The sequence below is a fragment of the Mauremys reevesii genome, linkage group 13 (assembly GCF_016161935.1).
Source record: "Mauremys reevesii isolate NIE-2019 linkage group 13, ASM1616193v1, whole genome shotgun sequence".
Taxonomy (NCBI): Eukaryota; Metazoa; Chordata; order Testudines; family Geoemydidae; genus Mauremys; species Mauremys reevesii.
The window spans coordinates 33,230,517-33,254,899 of NC_052635.1; the positions used below are offsets into that span (position 1 = coordinate 33,230,517).

The 24,383-nt window shown below is 43.7% G+C and overlaps 1 protein-coding gene across 7 annotated transcripts in view; it reads right to left on the bottom strand.

Annotated features, from left to right (window-relative positions):
- Positions 1 to 24,383, bottom strand: part of KCNB1 (potassium voltage-gated channel subfamily B member 1) — a 205,284-nt gene that overhangs the window by 87,845 nt on the left and 93,056 nt on the right. The window lies entirely within an intron of this gene.

Here is a 24,383-nt window from a genome sequence, read left to right on the forward strand (position 1 = left end):
CACCAGGCCGGTTCAAGGCAATGAGATTAGAGTAGGGCAGCTGGATTTTTATCGCAGCTAGAGGCTCCGAGGAAGATCTAAGTATGAGAGGAGGTCAGCTCAGGGTAGCAGCTGGCTTTGGGGGAGGGACAGCTGAGTGTAGGGAATGCACCCAGACCTGCTGTGGGGCAGTTTGCATTGAGAAGGGGAATGTGTCATTTAAGGGGAGCAAGAAAGGGGAAAGGAGATTGTGTTTTCTCAGTATTCTTATCTGAGGCAAACCTTTAATAAGGATTGGGATCAGCCCGGATAGAAGGAAGGACTAGTACTGATACAGTGAAATGCCAGTTCGCACTGGGGGAGGAGGGAAAATGAGTCAGTCTGGACACAGCAGAAGACTAACATAGGCTAAGGGAGAGCTGATGCACAATTAATCACTATCTTGATTAGAGAGGCGTTTACACATGGGCATTGTTATTCCAGCCTTGCAAAACTGTGAGGAAAATGTACCAGCCCAGACATAAGCCTCTACTCTCCGTCTCTCAGCATCATGAGATTAATACAAGAAAAGAGAGGGTATTTTACATACCTGTCAAAAACATCTGCAGAGAAATCATTCCTGCTCGCAGGTTAGCAGATGACTAAGCTGAGTGACTCTGAACACCAAGGCAAGGGCATGAAAAGGTTCTAATGGGTTTGGTATGCACCTTCCCCCATCATGAGAGCTCTGGGTTCTCATTCTAACCTTTCCAACCTGTTTTCATTGAGACTTGAGGGCCCTGTGGCTTTACCAGGGCTTTCTTTCCTGTTTTGGCTGAAGTTCAATATTTTGGTGACACATATATAGCACCCCCTCTCTTGGCTGCCTGTCTCCTGCCTTTTTGAAAGACCAAGACCTCTGCTCCCCACTGATTACTGTTCCTTCCCTGCAGGGACAGGACGCTCAGGAACATTTCAGTCCACCCCAGCCCATAAAGCTGCTGAATTGAAAACAGCCTAGAAAAAATCCCAGTGGGTAACTGTATGGTGGGAAACTACTGGGCTGCACCAGCATCTGGGCTAATTCCGGGGCAGATCATATTGGACCTATGGGGCCTCACAAGATAATGCTAAGGTAGAAAGAACTGGCACAGAGCCTAGCATAATGGGGTCCTGGCCCATGACTGGGGCCCTAGGCACTACCTAAAGGCAGACCTGCATCACTGAAGTCCCCCACTGAGAGCCAGCTGGCCTCCAACAGAGGGAACATAGCTACGGCCATGGCGTTAGTGAGGCATTCGTGCAAAGTGCGTTATCCTTCTCCTCATCCGTTCACGGCTGCTCTCGAAGAAGCAGAAAAATGAGGATAACAGATTGGAAACTCACTGGGTATTAGAGCTGAAGAAAATATCCCTTGTGAGTGTGACTTTGCTGGAATAAGGTAAAGTGTGAGCAGGAGAATGACAGCAAAGTGCAAAGTACTTTCAGCAGCCCAGGGGACATCAAAGGGGGATCCCAGCCCCGCTGCTTAGCCAGGCAGAGGCCTGGAGGGGACCTGTAAGTGCTGTGAAATGCAACAAAAAAAGAGGAAGGTAAGCGAGCCCAGGAGATCAGGCAGGGACACTGGGACGGGTGCGTCCTCTCCCATATAAAACTGTGTTTAACGAGAGCGCTGTGCTCCAGAAACGTTCTTCTTTTGGAAAACCAGGGGGTTGCTGCTCTGCCCCCTACCATCTGGCAGGCTCCCTGCACTGCGGGAGTTGGGCCTACAAATCCAGTATAGGGCAGCGGGAATGGCAGTGAAAAGAAGACCCCAGGGATCTCAGGCCACAGAGGGGTCCTCATAGGAGTCATGCTGCTCCTGGAACCCCTTCCACATGACAATACAGGCCTGGCTCACAAAGGTGCCTTGCAACAACTTGTGAGCTCATTGCTAGTCCCATGCTTATGCTCCCTGCTTGGTGCAGGGGGGTCAGGAAGGGCATTACGGCTGCTCAGAGCAGCAGTGCAAACCAATCTGCATCGTGGAGGGAGACCCTGCCCTGAGGAAAGAACATGCCATGTAAAGCTTTTGTTCTCCCAGCTCTTCCCCATCCTGCTGGTCATGCACATCACATCAAGCAGTGGCTCTGTGGGTGGATGGGTTTGTGGGTGGGCGATTACTGCTTAGCCACCCTCCCCGCTGTGTTCTACCCCCAAGTGCATATTTACAGCCTGCCTTGCACACACGTTCTGGAGACTAGAATAACGTGCTTCAAATAGCAGAAAAACTCCATCTCCTATTACTTGCAACACCGCAGGTAACAGAGACCGTGCCAGGGGAATGTGGTTTGTGTGATGGTATCCTACTGACGGGCAGTAATTCTCCAAGTTGCAAAGACAGAGCTCAAGAGAGAATAAAGCAATTCCAAACAGACCAGCTGATGGCAAATTCTTAGCTTTCATGTTCCTGCCATTCCTGCCTTCTCACATATTCCTTCCTCGAGCTCTTCAGACACATCTCTGGCTATAGGTTTTGCAGGAACTGGATTTTAAAAAATGAGCATTAATTGTATTGCACACTCTTAGGGCCCAGTCCTGTGCTCCCAAGCAGGGACATCCCCCTGAAGTCAATGGTAGCACAGCATGTGTGCGGGGCTTGGGATCAGCCCAGCTAAATCAAACACAACAGCGGCTGCCCCTGGGAACGACTAAAAAGTTAGTTCTAATTCCCCACTGAGAAACGTCTCCCTTCTCCAGGAGGTCAGTGGTTTGCAGCTTGAGAAGCGCTACAGCAGACAGCAGTGCTGGGGCTGCCTGTGCCAAAAACGGATACTTTTCATTTCGCTCCACTGGCAGCTATGCACCAACCGAGCCCCTCTGTTCTTTCTTCAACCATGGTTACAGCACGTGAACTGAACACAAGTCATGCAAAATGACTCTCACTCTTCTCAGCGGCATGGTCCAATGGATAGAGTCATCTTACCAGGAGCCAAGAGACTAGGGTTCTGTTCTGGATCTCCTACTGACTCGCTCTGTGACTCTGGGCAAATCACTTGATTTATCTATGCCTCAGTTTCCCCCTCTGTAACATGGGGATAATGATGCCCATCTTTGTAAAGTGCTTTGCGATGCAAGGATGAAAAGTGCTATGTAAGTTTTCAGTATTATTAATACAGTAGCTACTTTTTCTCTATATGCCACCATCTCTAAAAACTGCACCAGCAGTGGGTGGGAAGGCAAGACACTTCATGTAGAGATCAAGCATTCTCACCTTCATTTTGTGGATCATATGGCACAGAAGACTCTGAAGGGAGTGCCGTTGAGTCATTTGTAATATCTTTTCCTTTCGGGGCCAAATTTCCCAAGGCCTTCTTACTTAGCATCCTCAAACCTCCACTGCTTTTCATGCAACCCTGCCCCATGCATGCATGCACAATCACTAAATGATAGCAAATAGTGATGGAAAAGCCCCATCACGTCATCTAACCCATCCCTCAGCTAGTGCTGTCACGTTGCTTTATGCTCTGAGTATCCGTGCCAACACACAAAAGAATTGCAGTGGACCACTAAATTCCATTGTGGACCACCTATACAATCACAATTCATTCCCACACACCACTCCATTATCTTGCAATTAACAACTGCTCGCCCCTCACCCACCTTCCATCCCATCTTCTTCCCCATTTCAGACTCAAGGGTCCATCACCTTGTATCTCCTTCCCTCTGTCTCAAAGAAGAGCTAGATTGGATGCCTCCACTGTACATTTGCAGATCCCCCATGAAAACTGGGCCCCAAATGTTACAATACACCCGAGAGATACTGCCAAACTGAACTGAAGAATAATGCAGCCAAAGCAATCAGTCACTCCAGAAATTCCTCACTGATGGCTTGGAGGTCTCCAAAGTGCTATTACTTCCTTCACTTGAAATGGCTTTGGTAATCAAAAGTCTTGTTTGGAAATTTCCATTTGTACCTTGTACAATCGGAGATTCTGATGTATGCTAAAATCTCACTTTAATTATGCATGAAATGTATGTCTTGGGCTTTTAGGGACAGAGGAGACAGGCTCATTTGAGGAGTCACTGAGATTTATTTTGGCTTGCAGTCAAGAATCTGCAGCTCTATTTTTGTTTCAGTTTGTTTTGGGTTACTTTTTAAATGCAAGAAGTTGTTTGATATGGGCCCATTTCATTAAAAAAAAGAAAAAGAGAATGCTGGACTTTTTCTGCCAAATTCTCCCTCTATGCTGTTCCAAAAAGAGAAAATCTACTTCATTCTTTGTGTATAGATGTTACCCTGTCTCCAGAAATGGCAACATATGGGAAACAGGTGCACTGGGAGTTAGGCACCAAGGCACTTTAGGAAATCCCACCAGGCATGTATCTGTGTCTTAGGGTACCTAAATACCCTTAAATATCTGGCCCTAAATGTGTAGGTCACTTTTGAAAATTGGACTTAGTCTCCTAAATCACTTAAGAGCTTTTGAAAATTGTATCCCTGGTTTTCAGTCAGGAATTATGCACCTTCTGTGCACATGCAAACTACCACGTGTGTTTGGGAACTGCCCACCTGCAAAGGCATGTGCAGAGTAGGCACACAACTCCAGATATACTATTGCAGGCACAATCTATGCTTGAAAAACCGGCCCAGGCATTTTGGAACCTTCTTCGTGCTGAGGTTGTCTGAACCCTACTTTCCTATGGTTTGGCCTTGGATCTGCGGGGATAGTCATGGCTGGGGTTTGATGGATTAACAAATATTTGCATGTGTTCACTGCTAAATTGGGAATGGAAGTGTGGGGTTACTGACCATACATTGCGACTTGTGACTTTACCCAGTGAACATGGGTTAAATGTGTCTATGATCAGCTGCCTCAAAGAGTTTGCAAATATCCAAAAAAGAGCAGGAAAAAAATCCAGTTGATTCTTGGCTCTCAGACACACAAAAAAGTTATAAGGAACCATCTCTGGTTTGCAAACCTAGATCACACCCTAACCAAGGATGATCCTGATTCCTGGATGATCTCCATGGCTCCTGACCTCATTCTTCTGTCCTTACCACACCAGACATCTACTCTGTCAGTTCCTTTTCTCTGCCTCCATTTTACTTCTATTGTTTTCTTCTTACTCTTAAACCAATAGATAAGAAATCTTAGTGGCCTCCTGCCTTGCTTTCCACACACACAGCAAGTTCTCCTCATAGCATGTTGACCAAACCCTGGCAGTATAGGGGTGACCCTCAGAAATATTTTCCCTGAGTCCTGAATTTTTTAATTCTTGATATGCAATGGAGATCATGACTGGGGGAATTTGGCCCCATTATGTTTCCCAGCTCATGAAACTCTCATCCCAAAAGGTTCTTAATCCGTAATTCATTATAACAGTGTGGCAACGGGATGTGGAAGTGGTTTATATAGCTGAGAGTCATCAGCTGGGAAGTTCCCCTGTGGCATATATAACTGTGGAATTGTTATGAGTTTGCTTTTGGTGAATTGCACCTTACAAATACATCTCTAGGGGCCTGCTCTCAGCAGAAGGCAGCCGCCAATTTGTGAGGCAGGCAGACTAGATGGAGCATGTTACAAAGGAGAGATGCTATCCTCTCCCACAGAGACCTCACTTTTATTTTTGGTTTGTGGTTTCCTCTTAATCTAAAATAAGAGTCATTCAGACAGAAAGTATGTGGTGGCTCTGTGTGTGTGTGTGTGTGTAGAATCATAACAGCTAATACAACCTCTAGGTCCTTCAGCCATGTGGCCAGATTCTGATCCCCATATTTGTGCGGAGTCACACCTGATGACTTCCATTGGCTACAGGGGGACTGTTTGTGGAGGAAAGAACTAACAATCCAATGTGAGCGAGTTTTCAGAACCTGGCCCTGGAGGAGTTATAACAGGCTGACATGGCAGTTTCCCACATCTGGTCCCTTTCTCATTAGCTTCTGGAAAGAAGACTAACAAATACAGGCAGTGTGGTCAGTGGATAGGATACTACCTGGGGAGTCAGGAGACCAAGGTTCTATTCCTGACTCTGCCAGTGACCTGCTGTGCGACCATGGGCAAATTACCGTGCCTCTGTTTCCTCTCTGGCTCTCTTGTCAATTTAGACCGTTAGCTATTTGGGGCAAGGGCTGTCTCTCATTACGTTTGTACAGCACCTAGCACAATGAGGCCCTGATCTTGGTTGGGACCTCTATGTATTACCACAATGGAAATAATAATGATGTAGCTATACCAAAAGGGGCTGAGTCAAATACAAAGCTTGCTTCACTAAAGGAAAAAAAGAGACAATAAATCAAGCACCACCTTTCACTACTGAAAATGTCTTGATAAAAGTCTTGCTACCTGACTTCGGGGCCACACAAATGCTGTCTATTTCCAGATTGTGCTTCCGAGGAAGAGCAAACAACATGAAGCTGCCATGATATATTTAACGATGAGTCATCCTCTTCAAAATTATCAGCTGTGAAAGGCTTTCACCACTCTGGGGAGAAGGCAGTGATGTATTTCATGTGAATCACAGCAGAGTGTATCCATGGTAACGCAAACCCAGCAGTTTGCCAGCAGTTGGGGTAACTGGACCGAAAGACTTGCAGAAAACAACACTACATGTTCTGGGCTTTTAAAGAAAGAATCAGTGCCGTTCGGAACTACAAATGGCTCTTCTGTATGTTCGGTGTAAGCTTGTTTGACTGGCACATTGTGAGAACCTAATTGGATGTCGTTATCTAGTGGTGCCTTCATTGTGTCATATCAACGTCAGTTCCCCCTTCAGAGGGAACCAATCATAGAATCATAGAATATCAGGGTTGGAAGGGACCTCAGGAGGTCATCTAGTCCAACCCCCTGCTCAAAGCAGGACCTATTCCCAACTAAATCATTCCAGCCAGGGCTTTGTCAAGCCTGACCTTAAAAACCTCTAGGGCTGCTTCCTTTGCAGTGTTCAAAAATTCCACACAAGTCACCCAGCGATAACGATCACAGTTTCAACCTAGATTGTGATACATTCACAAAAGTGCAGGAGCCTGGAGCTTTCTGTATAAGCCAAACTAACCTAGATACCAGATTCTAGGAGCTACTTAACTGAAAACACTGAGACTCTGCAGGTACATAATGATAATACCCAATTCTTAGAGTGTTCTTTTTATCCATAGATCTCAAAGTGCTTTATAGAGCAGGTCAGTGTCATTAGCCCCAGATGGGGAAACTGAGGCACAGAGCAGTTAAAAATAGAACTGAGGTCTCCTGGGTCCTAGGTACTGCTCTACCCATTAGACCACACATAAACAGGAGATTTATTGATCCTGGGTATACTTCACTTAAGTCCCATTCTCAAAATTGACATAGGCACTAAACTGCCTAAGTTCCATTGACTTTCAATTGCACTTAGGCTTCTAAGTCATTCAGGCATTTTGGAAAATGTTACCCCTAATACATGGGACATCTACACAGCACTGACTACGCTCCCAGCCCGCAATGTACTAACTGTAAAATCCGGGATGGATTCTCTGGGGGTGGTTCCCAAATTCTTGTTAGGAATCTAGAAGGCGTGGGGCTGCTTCCTGGACGTTACAATCTCATTTGGAACAATATTCCAGAGCTCATTGCTATTTTGTCTTGTATATAGTTAAACTTCCCTCATGGCTTTGCAGGCACGGTATAGAACTACATACAGTACTCCAGAACAGCATCCTTCTCCAAAAGATATAATTATGGGAACTTTGAAGCTGAAAGATCCATTATCTTAATTATGAAACTAATAAACAACATTTGTTCCAACATTAAATAGTCCTCCATGGACTTAAGAACTTAATCAGAAAATTGTTATTTTTTATTCTGGAATCCAATTCAATTGGATACAGTTGGAAGAACTTCTATGAGAAACACTGTAACCATGATCTGAGACTGCACCCATATTTTGGGCACACTGTTACACTTAGCGTGGAACTTTGCTATATTTAGAAACCTCGGAGCTGACAGAAATGCGCAAAACTCTACAAACTAACAGTTCTGTCCATTATTTTTGTACGTGTATTAAAAGTGGCACATGGGTAAAACTGAGCCTTTCAAAACCTGGGCCTTACACGCAACAAAACAAAACAAACTTAACTGCAATAGCCAGAAGTTCCTGTAAAACAACATCTCTAGGGCTGCTTGAGAATTGGATTTAGACAAGTAAAAGCCATTTTTGTCCTACACTGGTTTTGCCTTACTGAAGCTGTCAAAGCAAAATATGCTCCATTCTGCTCTTTATGGGGCTGTGACAACCATATTGGACCCTCTGCTAGGTTTGATTATGCTAATATAACCAAAAGAAAAAATGGAATTGTTCTTAATTATAGCAGGATTCATGTGGAACTGCCTCAAACTAGCATCCTTGAGGTCTGAAGGTGATAATACTAAAGTGTGCGTGGGTCAGAGCTGGCTCCAGGCACCAGCATTCCAAGTAGGTGCTTGGGGTGGCAATCTGCAAGGGGCGGCAGGCCGTGTGTTTTTGCCCCCAAGCAGCACGCCGAATTGCAGCCGCGGATGGCACATCAGGAGGAGGCCTCTGTATTAGGACAGTCCTTCATGGTACTTCGCTCCCTCCACTGCCTGTGCTGCTGCTCTGCTCTGGCAGTTCCCATCTGTTTCCCCCATTCTCTCTGCTGTTATTCATGCTTTATTGATAAAAACTCTTGGTGACCTCCTGCTGTGCATCACTCAACAAGGCTTGCCTAGAAAGGGAGTTTTTTCCCATGACTATATTTGACTTCTGCCAGCAGCCCGCTCTTCTCCAGCAGGCTCCCTTTATGCAAGTCCATTTCAGTTTCAGCTGGTTACACCACTCAGCTGTGTTTGGTTATGTTAATAACCAGCAAATAAAATGGAATCACTCTTGTTAATAGGATTTGGAAAATGTTGACTATAATTAGCATTGCATAAACACCTGAAGGCAGCTGTTTCAGCAGAATTGCCTAACAGGGTTAGTTCACCAAAATGGACGTGTTCACTACCCGCATCTGCTCAAACCATTTTGCAATCTTCTTGGAAACAACAATATATTTGTAATGGATGAAACAGGTCCAGTGCAATGAATTTCTGCAGGATTAGAAGAACTCACTGTGGTTTTCCCAGTCCCATTGCCTCTCTGGAGATACAGAGCTGCTATCAGAACAATGCTAATAATATTGTTATATTAAAAAAAAGCACAGCAACAGGAATAATCATTTTACAATTAGTGTCTCTTCATCACATATGATATAATAAATTGATACTTATTTTTAGATAAAAATATATATTCTAAGGCTCTGATTCTGCATGGGAATCTGCTATCACAGACCCCGGCAATGTTGTAGAGTCCCATGAAGGATGAAGGCCTATATTGCTATTTGCAATGCTTTGTTGCTATCGAGTTCATGATGGATGTCCAGAAGTGCACTTTTGTGTATGTCCAATTTGCATGCTTGTAACCCCCCATGTACATGCTAAAGTTATTTTCTGCAAATATGGCCCTACATTTTCTCCTGAGAGCTAGAGAATTGTAATTTTCCTTGAAGAACAAACTATGAAATGAATACTTTGATTGGTTGTCACGATAGTACTGTCCTATTTTGTAGCATCTTATGTTCTAAAGTGATACAAGCTGAGCTGGAAAATGAAGTAACCAAAAAAAGACATCAGGAGTGTAAATATACATAGGTGTTATGACAACTGGGATGCTTTGTTTAGATAAGAGTAAGTGGCCTAGAGGTGAGAATAAAAGATTGTGCACAAAAAATGTAACTCTGAATTTTATTAGCTCATTTATTTATCATTTCCGTTGGCCGTAAAATAAAATGCACACAGCAAGATTAAGCTGAGAGTCCCCAGCAAGCCACCAGCTAAAAACCAGCAGTAAACACAAATTATGATTACAGCACAGATGTTATTGGAAAGGATATTTAATTGCTTTGTTAAACCTTGTAATCAAGTAAATCCAGGTTTGCTTCATGAATAATGCCCTGAACATTCTAGAGGCAGGGATCCTTCTTCAATGGTTTAGTTGGGGTTGGTCCTGCTTTGAGCAGGAGGTTGGACTAGATGACCTCCTGAGGTCTCTTCCAACCCTAATCTTCTATGATTCAATCCTGTTTGCACTGCTTAAAGTTGTTAAGATACCATGTGAAGGCTGGGACCCCTGGTATAGAGGGAATTCTGTTTGGGCTGCAATTTGTAGGGTACATGTCAGGGGGCGGGATCCTGGCTAGGGGTATAGCTGTTACCCAGAACTGCGTAAGTTCAGGGCTGCTGTTACTTGGCTGGGACTTGGTTTGGACCCAAGCAACCCTAGAATCAGGGGGTGGAAAGGCAGTCGAGCACACCTGTGCCTTGCCTCCAGCCACCAACTGGCCAAATGCTGCTTGGATGAATTTGGGCAACTAATCCAAGGTATTATTGCTAATAAAAATACTAATTATTATATAAAGATAACAGCAGCACATCAGGAGAAATGTGTAATAAGTATGTGAATGCTCTCCAAAGCCATGCCTAACACACTGTGACAAATCATCGCATGGTGTAAGTAAAGACGTGGAGCTCTCTGATCTCACTTACAGGAGGCAAATCTGTGGTTACTCCACTAGAGTCAAATTTAAAGAAACATGCTTGAGATCAGCACGTCCAACTTTTTTATTAATTTGTTTGTTTTCATTTTGAAGCCCCAACAGTAACCTCCGTTACTCGCAGAGAGCAGTAGATCTACATGAGGACTCTTGGTATTTCCAAATACTGGGATTTGCATGAGAAAGACAATCCCTTTCCTGGACTGAAATGTAGGCGATTGTAACTCTGAACACACTGCTGCATGGCAGAGGACTCAGCATGAGCAAACAACAATTGCTCAGCAGCTGTCATGCCACCCTGATGCCACTCAAAACCACACAAGCAGAATCTAATAGGCTTCCTGGTCCATTAGTCTAGTGTGACTGTTCTTGCTCCATTTTCCATTGAACAAGCAGGTTACAAAGTCACGGCAGCTTCAGTGGTTCGTGCCTCCCCATGTCACACAAGCCTTAAAGTGGTGCTGTGTTTTTATGAGATCCATATTCTCTGCAAACAGAAGAGGCAATCATCATCTCTGATTTCAGTAAGTAGAACAATGAGAGAGTCATAGAAACGCCAATCAGCATCTTTCTTGGACAACACAGATATGAGCTGTGAAATTAAGCCATGGCAGTGGAGTTTATGAAGGGGAAGGTGCTGCAGCTTTGGAAAGCCCTGGGGAAAGATACAGCTCTTACTAAGTGGAAAGGATGACATAATTTAGTTAATTTGGAACCAAGTACCATCCCCTGACAGAATGCAAAGCATAGCCCCCAAAGCATCAAACCGGGCCATGCATTTGGTATTTCATACTTGTAATCTGCCCTCCAATAATGAGCAATGTTATGCACAGCAGAAGAAACTCAATATTCTCGACTCAGTTGTTCTACCTGCCATATCTCTGTGGAATTCAGTAGAACTGGCCAGAAAATGGAATCACCATTATGCGAGGAACTGAATTGCCTTTACAAAACCTGTTTACATTCTGAATCTAAACAAAAAGCTGAAATTTTGTAATTACTCAAGGAATGGAAATTCCAAAAATGTTTTATTTGGAACCACTGAAACATTGTTTCAATAATGTTGACTCATTTTGGAAATGTCAAAACAAGATAATATTGAATATTAAATATTGTGACAGGGTCAGGCCAGATGACTACAGGAGAGTGTTCGAAGGCAGATATATTAGTCCCAGATTAAGTAGATCCCTTTTCCCTGGGTAAGGTAACAGGGGCAGTTCCAGAACAAGCAGGAACTTGCTGGAACCAATTAAGGCAGGCAAGCTAATTAGGACACCTGGAGCCAATTAAGAAGAAACTGCTAGAATCATTTAGGGCAGACTGGCTAATCAGGGCACCTGAGTTTAAAAAGAACCTCACTTCAGTTTGTAGCATGCATGCAAGGAAGTGGGACCAAGAGGCACTAAGAGCGGGAAGGCGTATTGCTCGAGGATTGATGAGTACAAGCATCATCAGACACCAGGAGAAAGGTCCTGTGGTGAGGATAAAGAAAGTGTTGGGAGGGGGCCATGTGGAAGTAGCCCAGGGAGTGTAGCTGTCGAGCAGCTGTTCCAGGAGGCACTCTAGACAGCTGCAGTTCACAGGGCCCTGGGCTGGAACCTGGAGTAGAGGGCGGGCCCGGGTTCCCCCCAAACCTCCCAACTCCTGATCAGACACAGGAGGAATTGACATGGACTGTGGGTTTTACCAGAGGGGAAGGTCTCTGGGCTGTTCACTAACCCACATGGTGAATCTCTGAGGTGAACAAATCTGCCAATAAGTGCAGAACCAACCAAGATAGAGGAGGAACTTTGTCACAATATATAACATATAATTTTTAAATTAGTATTTTACTATAATAGACCATATTTAATCACACAAATGATAAAGTAGAAATGAAACATTTTACTTTATAAAAACAAATGTTTCAATATTATCAAAATGAGAGTCTAAATGATTTGACTTTTCACCTGCAGAAATTTTTGCCAAAACCAACACACTGCCACAAAAGGTTTTGATGTTGACAAAACTGCAGTTTCAGAAGGAGACTACATCAATTAATTTTTCAACCAGCTCTGGTATTCTGGTTTTCAGGATCCGAATTATTCTCTATGTAACTACATGGAAATTACAGTATGGTTCTACATTACATAATATAACCAACGGTCTAACCCACAAAATGCACTCTGCTTTTCCTTCTCAGGAAGATTTGCACACAGTGGAATCATAGAACTAGAACTTAACAGGGCTGCAGAAAGAAACTTAACTGGGCTGATTTCAGAGGTTAGGTCATTTCCTGGCCTGTGTTTCTGTGGCAACAGAACCAATCGGGGAGGCAATGAAGTATTACAGAAATAGAGTTCATCATCTCCCCATCTGCTTCATACTAAAAGTTTTGGCTCTGTATAGCCATGAGTTGGCTATTTGCATTCAGGTGGCTTGTTGGACAACAGTACCTTGATTGGCACTCTGCAAAATGAATCTGGTTTTCAGCTTTTGCAAGCAGGGAGAAAATCCTGTATTGCTTTGGTGATCCCTGTTTTTCCCCCCACACTTGCTTTGATTCTGTAAACCATTAAATATTTCCCCAGAGGTCCATGTTAATCACACCAGAGAGGTGTATGTGCATAGTGCATGCACACTCTAGGTCAGGGGTTCTCAAACTGGGGGTCGGGACCCCTCAGGGGGTCGTGAGGTTATTACATGGTGGGTCACGAGCTGTCATCCTCCACTCCTAACCCTGCTTTGCCTCCAGCATTTATAATGGTGTTAATATATATATATATATATAAGTGTTTTTAATGTATAAGGGGGGTCGCACTCAGAGGCTTGCTTGTGTGAAAGGGGTCACCAGTACAAAAGTCTGAGAACCCCTGCTCTAGGTTAAAGCCACTGACATATGCCAGTGTGACATACATGGCTTTTGCCTCCATAAAATGATTACCCAGGAGGTGTGGGTGGCTCAAAACCTGACATGTTTTGTTCACAAAGTATTCTGAAGCACAAGTTGTCTGTGTAGTCTTAGGTTCTGACCCTGCATGGTACCGAGCATTAATTCAAGGGCAGCCAAGAGTACTCAGCACCTTCTAAGTCTGGACCCTGAAGATACTAACATCTGAATCAAGAGCTTTGGCTCTTTATTCCCTATACCCCTTGTGGAGAAGTCCCTCACAAGTGAATAGGGATGAAACCTGTAGAAATTAATTGGGGTTCTATAGGAATTAGTCTACAAACCTGTAGATTTTAATAGTTATACAGAATTTTTAAACCCTCTTCAAGGATTCAGTAGAGAATCGTATCACGGCTATATAACTCTACAGGCTGGTTTCAGGAAGCATATTATTCTTTATTAAATTCTATAGGACCTTTCCACAGGAGAGGGTTGGGGTGAAAAGTACACTATATTTTTCAAGTGCTTAATTTGGAACAGGAAATATATTTTAACTAGAGCAAATTAGCAAACATGCAAATGCAATTCCAAATGGAATCTGCTAAATACCTGAATATTTTTACATATAGTTTTCCCACTGTGAATGGAATAACATCAGGTATGCATTGTAAAAGTCACTGTAAAGACAAAGGATGTTATTCCAAAATATTGAAAAAATTGATATTTCCACCTTTGTCCTTTAATATTCTAGGGAGGAAAGATTTTATGTTTTGATTTCAGGGAGCGTGTTTACCACCTGTTTATAAAGCAGTGTCTGCACCAAGCAATTATTTAAACATCAAAACAAAGACCGCATCTGTGATTCAGTTAGGCTTCTTCCCTACCTTTGCTACTGGAGACAATTTCCCTTCTTGCCCTGGGTTTTTGTTGTTGTTGTTGTTGTTGACTTATCCAGATACTGAAAAACAGCTGAGCCAAAAGTGATTTCCTAAACCCCTTCTATCCAATTCAGCCACCGGTGAGGTTAGGAAAACCCTCTTAAACAATTCTGTCACACAAGCCAAGGCATCCCCTTGCCTCTGCAGTCAGATCAGATGATCAGTCAACAGATCCACTGGCATAGTAGATGGATATTAGTAAATACCTGAGCAGAGCATAGTCCAACTAAAGCATCGGCATTCATATCAGTACCTTGGGTAAGTACTGCAACAGAAAATGGGGTCCATGTTACTATAATCATGGCTAACCATAGTTGAAGTTAAGGCACATGGCCGAAGTGTTCTGAACACCCAAAAGATGGGATCTGTGTAATAATAATATTTAGCTATTACATAGCACTTTTCATCTGTAGTTTTCACAGCACTTTACATAGGAAGGTAAGTTTCCTTATGCTCATTTTACAGAAGGGAAACTGAGATACAGAAAGGTGAGATGACTTGCTAAAGGTCATGCAGAAGACCAGTAGTATAGTCAAGAACTGAACACAGATTGTGTAACTCCCAGTTGAGTGCCTATGCACTGTGCTAAAGGCTGGAGAATGCTCCTGCTTTTGTTTCTTTTATTTCAGCTTGTTCACCTCATTTGCTAATCCATTGCATCTGCCATCTTGGATTTCTTTTCTGCAACTGTGTTTAAGGCTTTGGTTTCTTTAAGGAATACAGATACCTAGTGTTTGTGGGTCCTGTTGCTCTCACCATGATAATACTAGTAAAAAGATATTACATAAATATGGCACTGTTGGATTTGAAACCTTGAAAATGTCTGGAGAAATCCACCTCTTCTTGGATGGATGAGCCTAGAGTCCATCAGATAAACATACTGTGCAAAGTAACTACAGAACTCTGATCTGTCGTCATGCATCTAGGCAGACCTGATAGGCTTTGTCTACATAGCAGCAGGGCAATGTAATTCCCAGCTCAGGTAGACGTACATGCATTAGCTCTGCTTGAGCCTAAAAATACTAGTGTTGCTACAGCAGCATAAGCAGCAGCTCGGGCTAGTTGTGCAAATATGTAGCAAGGGCGTGAGGCAAGACTGTACTCAGGCAGCTAGCCTGAGCTGCCTCCCAAGCCCTGGTGGCTACACTGTTTATTTTTAGGTGCTAGCTGAAGCAGAGCTTGTGTGTCCATCTCTCTGAGCTGGGAATTACACTTTCCAGCAGCTATGTAGCCAAAGTCCCAATCACGATAGCATTGGGCAGCATAATCCTACTACTGGCATTCAAATAAAACCCCCTTGGCGGCTACAGCAATATCTGACAAAGGAAGGTAATACTAGGAAAAAAATAAATGTGGTTTTTGCTTCCTTTAATGAAATTTAACAGCGGAAAAAATAGGATGAGAGCACCATGTGACCAAGCCAACGTTCTGAGAGTTCCAGCCAAATCTCCATGAAGTACTGGGCAATGTCAGATCAATTAGGGAACAGTTCTATAGAGAAAAATAAAGTGGCTCATTTTTCCAAATCTTCCCATAGTTGTTGTAAATTAAATTTGAAATCTGTTGCTTTTTAAAAATTTCATTGAGTTTGAGATTTGCTTTATGCTCATTTAACTTCTGTTTGCTGGTTTAAATGATAGATATAGACAAGACTTTCTGGTAAATTATAACAATGGGTGAGATCCTTGCTAGATTCTACTCTCAGTTATAGTGTGGCAACCCCACGACGCAGCAGGACTGCGCTGGCATAATTGAGAGCAGAATTTATGCAAGTGTCTGATCTCTCACAGTAGTCAGTCACAGGTTAAAGCAATTCGACACATTTGGCATATTAGAAACAGAACTGCATGGTCACAAGCACTCAGATACTGTGGTGATGAATGCTGGTATGAAGATAAATAAATAGAAAGAGAGAGATGGTGCTTGACCACGAATCAAAAATTCAGGAGCAGGCATGGATTCTGGGTAATTGACTATCTTCCCTGATGATAACTTTCTTTGTAATGAAAGGTATTATATAACTATCTCAGAGCAATTGAATAGATTATAACAGACTATGTTTGTTGTTATATATATATATATATATATTTCTAATATGCCAAATGTGTCAAATTGCTTTAACCTGTGACTGACTACTGTGAGAGATCAGACAGATATATATATATATAGCGATCGCTTTATCCAGCAATTAAATTCAACCACCTCTGAGGTGAAGAGCATAACTTCTTAATACAGTCCAGCATCTCTACATAGCAGTTTAGGACAGGGAGTGAAGAAGAACTCAAGGAGCAGGAGAACATAAGAACCAAAGAGTTGGTCCATCTAGCCCAGTATCTTGTCTCTGACAATGGCCTGTACCAGAGTTTCAGGGGAGTATACAAAACAGGGCAATTGGAGAAATCCACCCGTCTTCTCCTCCTGGCTTCTGGCAGTCAGAGGTTTAGGGTCTCCCCAAGTATGGCGTTGCATCTCTGATCATCTTGGCTAATAGCCATTGACCAACCTATCCTCCGTGAACTTGTCTAATTCTTTTTTGAACCTAGTTACACCATCACAACATCCTGCAAAAATGAGTTCCAGATTGACTATGGTGCGTGAAGAAGTAGTTCCTTATGTTTATTTTAAACCTGCTGTCTGTTAATTTCATTGGGTGACCCCTGGTTCTTGTGTTATGGGAAGGGGTAAGTAACACTTCCTTATTCATGTTCTCCACACCCTTCATCACTGTATAGACTTCTATCATGTCACCCCTTAGTTATCTATTTTCTACGCTGAACAGCCCTTATATTTTTTTTTTGTCTCTCCTCACATGGAAACTGTTCCAAACCCTTGATCATCTTTGCTACTCTTCTCTAAACCTTTCCCAGTTCAAATATATGCTTTTTGTGATGGGGCCACCAGAACTGGACACAGTATTTAACGTGTGGGAGTACTATGGATGCATATAGTGCAGAGTTTCTCAATCCGGAGTCTGGCGACTCTGGGGGTCCGAGGATACTCCAGGGGGTCCGCGGGCCCTGCTCATCAAGTCCTCCCCCTCCCTCCCAGTGTCTCCTGCATGCCAGGGAATAGCTGTTCAGTGGCTTGCAAGAGGTCCTGGGAGGGAGGGGGAGGAGCAGGGACAGGGTGTGCTTGGGGGAGGGGATGGGAAGAGGAGGGGCAGGGTATGGCCTTCAGGGAAGGGGTGGAGTGGGGGCAGGGCCTGGGGATGAGCAGGAGGCTGGGGGGGGTCTGTGGAAAAAATGTAAATCAAAATGGGGGTCCTTGGATTGCTAAAGTTTGAGACCCGCTGATCTAGTGGCATTATGATATTTTCTGTCTTACTATCTATTCCTTTCTTAATAGTTAGCCTTTTGGCCCACTGCTGTGCATTGACATTAAGTTTTCAGAGAATTATCCATGGTGACTCCAAAATCTTTCTTGGGTGGTAACAGTTTATTTAGATCCTATCATTATATGTATGTAGTTGGGATGATTTTTTTTTCCTCCAGTGTGCATTACTTTACACGTATCAGTGTTGATTTTCATCTACCATTTTCTTGCCCAGCCACCCATTTTTGTGAGATCCCCCTGTAACTCTTCACAATTGGCTTTGGACTTAACTATTTTGAATAATTTTGGCTCATCTGCAGACTTTGCCACTTCACTGTTCATGCCTCTTTCCAGATCATTAATGAATATGTTGACTAGCACAGCATCTCACTACAGATCCCTGAGGGACCCCTCTGTTTACTTCTCTCCACTGTGAAAACTGACATTTATTTCTACCCTTTGTTTCCTATCTTACTGATCCATAAGAGGACCATCCCTCTTATCTCATGACTACTTAGTTTCCTTAAGAGACTTTGGTGAGAGACAACGTCAAAAGCTTTCTGAAAGCAAGTACACTATATTGGCATAGAAATCTCTGAGGGTGTCAGCACCTAATAGATTGGTGAGGCATGACTTCCCTTTACAAAAATCGTGTTGACTTTTCCCCAACAAATCATATTTATCTATGTATTTGTAATTCTGTTCTTTGCTATAGTTTCCATCAATTTGCCCAGCACTCAAGCTAGGCTCACCAGCATGTAATTGCCAGGATTACATCTGGAGCCCCTGGAGAGATCTGATGATCTAAGAGGGCAGACTATCCAATGTACTTTTTAAATGTGTGATGCTGAAATATAATGCATAGATGAAAGAGAAAACACTTAATGTTGCATTCACAGATGGTAGGTGGATCCTACACAAATATGAAACAAACTGCATGTTTGCATTAAAGATAGTTTTTAAGTTCTGACAGGAACATGGCACTAATTCAAAGAGGCATGTACAAAAATGTATGCCTGACTGAAGTATGCAAATAGCCCAGTGCCTGTACCCAAACCCTGATTTGTGCACACATTCCATATCAGGGTATTTGCTGGACAGGAAGGATGGTCTCTTGGTTAAGGAACAGGACTAGGACTCAGGAAGAGATCTAGGTTTGATTCCAGGCTGTAGCCTATGTGACCTTGGGCAAAGTCACAAGGAATCAGGCTGTCAACAGAGACAAACACATTGGGTCCTCAGCCATATTGAGAAACTGGCCCCAGCTGTAAGTGCTGACCACTTAAAAATCTGGCCCTTAGTACCTCATCTAAGGCCCACTGTAGTCAATGGAAGGGCTTCCTTTGCTTTGGTGGTAGTAGCTGTAGCTCAGCTCTTCATCTGTATAATGAGGTAAGGAGTCTCTCACTAGATGTAGATGCAATGCCTAGCACAGTGGAGCCCTCATCTTGAATGGGACCTATAAATGCTACTATCATAACAATAGAATAACTGGCATGCCTAACCTAGGCATCTGCAGAAGTGAGTGGCCCATAATATCTAAATTATCCATGTTATTAGTTCACACAAAGTCAACTACCATCAAATGTCCCATCTGGGGATCTTCAGAACTAAAAGCATGAGCTGCTATGGCTTGAGCTAAAGAGCAATGGGGTAACTGGCCCTGTAACAGACTCACATCCTTTGCAGATTGAGCACTGAGGGGTCCTGCAACACATGCTCATCAGTGGGTTACACCAACTCTCCCATTAATATACAAGGGACATATGAGATCTACATTAATGTCAATAGTATTAAAGCACAGACTCCCACTCATCAAGGGGAGAGAAAAGCCAGGGGTACACCACATGTATACAGGTACCTGATTAGATCTTCATTAATGTCAATAGTATTAAAGCACAGACTCCCACTCATCAAGGGGAGAGAAAAGCCAGGGGTACACTACATGTATACAGGTACCTGATTAGATCTTCAGCTGGTGTAAATTAGCCGAGCTCAATTCACTTCACTAGAGATATGCTGAGCTACATTAACAAAGTAGCTGGCCTATTATTTGTTAAAAATACAGTTATTTGAGTCATACATTAACTTTGTAGTGATGCATCAGCATTACCTCACTGTTTGTTTGATGTGACATATGAGACAATAAGATATAAGTAACCGACCATGGCTATTAATAACTGTTAGTTTGCAGCTACAAAAACATCTGACAAAACAATACCTACATGGATTCTTTAAAAATAGATTTGGCACCTTCACCAAAACAAATCTAGCTGTAAAAGATGAAGACCAGCTCTCACATAGAAATGCAGTTCAAACATGGAAATTCTCATCACACGGGAAGAATGCAGCACAAATCCCATAGGGAGCACTCAGAAACAAAACATGCTGATCCAGACCTGAAACTTGGCTCATGCATTTCACTGGCCCCTTTCCCTCCCAATGGGACAGCTGAGGAGAAGAGTTGACCCATCCACTCAATAAAGTTCAGATCCTTTGCAGTGCTTAATTTGTGCCAGGGCTGAGCCCTGGCACTTCTAGGCTTGGCAATTCATAGCCCCACATCTCTGGGCTTGCTGCATCAGTTATGAATGTAAAAAAATTGCTTGAGCCCCAGCACATCTTTCATTACAAATTAAGCACTGATCCTTTGAGAAATCAGTAGTCTCTCTAACATAATTTAGCGGACATGTCAACAGTAAAAATGTATCAGGACTGACACTACCAATGCTCTGAAAACATTTTTGTTCTAGATAGACAGACAGATCACTGAAAGGAAGGGTCATTCAACTAGGTCCACGTACTAAAACACAACTCTCCAAATAACTATAGATAGGAACGCAGCAAACGCTATCTGAATCTTCCACCTATTCAGCATCAGGCCCCAAATAACCACCCTCTAGCTTTGTGTCTCCTGTGAATTCCCATCTAAACAAAGCTTAGTTCTTATTTAGCACCTTTCATCTATACATCTCAAAGAACTCCGAAGACAAGTGAGTATCATTAGCCCCATCCTACAGGTGAGGTGACTTTAATAATGGAGGGTGACTTGCCCAGAGTCTCACATCAGGTCAGTGGCAGTGCTGGGAAGAGACCCCAGTCCACTGCCCTTTCCACTGGACCCTGTCCCCTTTCTAGGGGCAGTGGAAATTACTTGGTTGCAATGAGATTTGGTCACTTAACACTCCAACCAAACCCAAATCTTTGTTGCAGTTTGGTTCATTTTTGTTTTTAATTTCCATGTGGCGTCAAACTTCCTGGTCTACGCCGAATCACCGTCATTAAAACATGCTGTTCTCATAGCTTTTCTGACCTGGCTTTAAAAAAATAGGAACATTGGAAACCACATGGGAAAAATCTTATCCTACAAGAATCCCAGTTCCAAGAGATGAGTTCGGACAAGCTTCTGAGAAACATCCACTGGGTGATTTTCAGAATGGAGCTTCTGAGCAGCATGGAGATGTTGGAGCCGACCTAGGGCCTGATCCAAAGCCCATTAAAGGCAGTGGAAAGAATTCAATTGACAACAATGGGCTTCGGATCAAGCCCTAAGTGACCCTCACTTGCACTGGCCTAAAACAGGAGTGATTCCACTGAAGTCACCAGACTGACACTGGTGTAAAATGGGTGTGAAGTGAGGTCAGAATCATTGCTACATAACAGCCCCCACTAGTGTCATGACTTCATCTGATGAAACATGAACCAAGACGGGGGCGGACGGGGGAGGGGAATTTAACGTCTGGAAAAGCCACGATTAAAATAAAAAGCAAACATTCTCACAAGGATAAAGACTTTTATTCTTCCTTTGAGTCAACTCAAAAGAGGAGGGAGACATTCAGAATAATTGGCCTAAATAATGTCGTTAATCCCAAACAGAAAGAATGCATTTGTTATGATTAGATCCCTAGAGGAGGCTGAGAACATTTATTTTTTTTCTATGTAGCATAATGATTTTCCTTGCTGACTTGTTGCACTTTGTCTGTTTCTGCCTTCACCAGCAGCCATCATTACCAGTAGCATTTCAGCAGAGTCTCATTACTGCCTAAGTATTTCACATGATACTCTCTGCTGCTTCAGAGCCAACATGCTGTAAATAATACACCTCGAGAACTCATTACTGTCTCTATTGCCAAGGCTAGCTCCCCTTGCTGCTTAGCACTAGTTTTAAATGGAAAGCTGGAAGTGATAATGGGCTTGGTAAATCAGGAGTCTCTCTGTTGAAGCCGGTGGAGTTGTATAGACGTAAACCTTGTGTAAGTGAGAGGGGAATTACTGTTATTTGATTGCTTGTATTAAAGCACCAATCAGGTTTGCAGTCCCATTGTGCTGGGTGCTGTACAGACATGATCCTTGCGAATAATCTAATTAGAATCAGGCACATCTTATATTTTTCTCTCTACTGATTTGCTCTGTGATCTTGGCTTCTCGTCTTGCACAGGAAGCTGAGTACGCTGACACACTGTGCAATGCTGCTCAAATCTTAGACAAAGTGGTAAGGAGCCAGCCGGCCTGAAACATGCTGCCTCAAACCATTGACAGAATCAACTGGTTCCTGAATCCAGGAGACAAGACTCTACAGCTCTCAGCAAAGGAAAATATTAGATGCATGAGGATAGTTGAAATGTAGCATGTGTAATTAAGAACCCAGGACATCTTCATGATGACCATTTCCTGTAAATTTCACCCTGTGACTACCCACTTCTTTGCTGTCACCACTCTGCCATTCTAAACTTAGAACCCCGTCCTGCGAGTATACACTGCTGGATTCAGCAATAACTCCAGGTCACTGCACATGGCAGTAAATACTCTGCCCAGCCGTGTTTGCTGGCCTGGAGTCTTCAATTTTCAGTTCTTTGGAGCAGGCATTGCATCTTATTTATCTGCAAAGTGCTATGGCATTGAATAAACCAATACAACAGCAAATAACCAGTGTGTGAAGAATGGCAAATATATGGCTCTAGCTGTACAAAGGTCTCCTCAAACATCTTAAGAATTTTGCTCATTTTTAGTGCAAGTGAAAAGCTGGGGGGAAGTTTTTAGCCAGCACTATTTTTGTTATAACATTGGAATCCCGATCTTCTTCACCAAGAAAGGGCCTGAGGTGGGCTCCGTCAGCTCTGCTGTGTGTTTGCAGCCTGGCTAAGCAGCCTCCAGGCTCACAGCAGGAAGAGCTGGGAGAAAAGGACGTGGCTTGGGTTCCAGAGACAGAGCTTGGAGAAGTGCAAGGCAAAAGCTCTGCTTAAGCAGGGAGTTTGGCGACAGTCACTTCTTAGGTGGGGGGAGGGATAGCTCAGTGGTTTGAGCATTAGCCTGCTAAACCCAGGGGTGTGAGTTCAATCCTTGAAGGGGCTATTTAGGGAACTGGGGTAAAAATCTGTCTGGGGATTGGTCCTGCTTTGAGCAGGGGGTTGGACTAGATGACCTCCTGAGGTCCCTTCCAACCCTAATCTTCTATGATTCTATTTCTGTTGCTACATTTGGGGTGAAGGAGCTCTGCCTGGGTTTTGCGATGGAGGCAGAGTGTGGTGCAGACATTACTGCTGCAACGGTCTGAATTATGTTCATTTCTGCCATCATGCCTGGTAGCATTTCTGCTAGGGTTCTGGTGCAGCATGCCACATGGAGAGGTTGCTTCCAGCTTCTTCCATGGTGGCCTGAAAATCTCTGTGCACCAAGCCTTAACTGCATAGAAAGGCTCTCTCAGGAGGTTGGGGAGAACAGAGAACATGATTCACAACTGCCCAACTGGTACACTCTCTTCCACCGTGATGGAGAGGACCATTCCACCCCTATCCACACTTTGCTCCTCCCCTTCACGCTGTGAACATTACTTGCCTTTGTTTAATGTTTACAGGCCCACTTCTGCCAGCGTTCCTCACACAAGGTTTCCCACTGCCCTCACTGGTTACAGAATCAGGCTCACTGTGAGAACCTAACTAAGCCCCATTTGTTTGCTCCAGAAAAGAGTTGAAATGCAGCTGCCCAACTCCGCTGATACAAGGAAACTGCCTTGGACTGGGTTCAAAGTCCCTCTGCCTCTTTCGAGGGCATGGGGAAGGACACTCTTTTCTGTTGGGCTCTGGATTAGCTGTACTCATACAGAACAATTTTAAAGCCCTAAAAATCTATCCTATATCATAGAAATCTGCCACTTATATCCTGAGATGCTGCACCAAGTGCTCCACAGCAGTTTCACTGCTTGTAATCAACAGCATGTAAATTCTATTGCTGCTGTTTCTATCTCATCCAAGAAATGACTGCTGTGGGGGTTCATGCCACACTAGAGTCATGATCTATTAGAGTGGTGAAGGAACCAGGGCCGCCTGGGGCGGGGCAAGTGGGGCAATTTGCCCCGGGCCCCACAGGGGCCCCCATGGGAGTTTTTCAGGGCCCCTGGAGCAGGGTCCTTCACTCACTCTGGGTCTTCGGCGGCAATTCGGTGGCAGGGGGTTCTTCCACTCCGGGACCCGCCGCCAAAGTGCCAGGTCTTCGGCAGCAATTCAGTGGCGGAGGTCCCCCGCTGCTGAAGAACCCAGGACCCCTGAATCCTCTGGGTGGCCCTGGAAGGAACTGGCCTTTGTGAGAGGTGATCTAGTTTATGCTACATAAAAGGTCACCCCTTCATGCTTGGGTTATAGTGGGTCCTCCTTCCTACCAGGACTTTCTTCCCTAAAGGGTAACTTGGCCGTTATTGTCTGATGTACGGGGGGAGGCAAGAAGAGCTGTGTGTGAGCTAACCTAA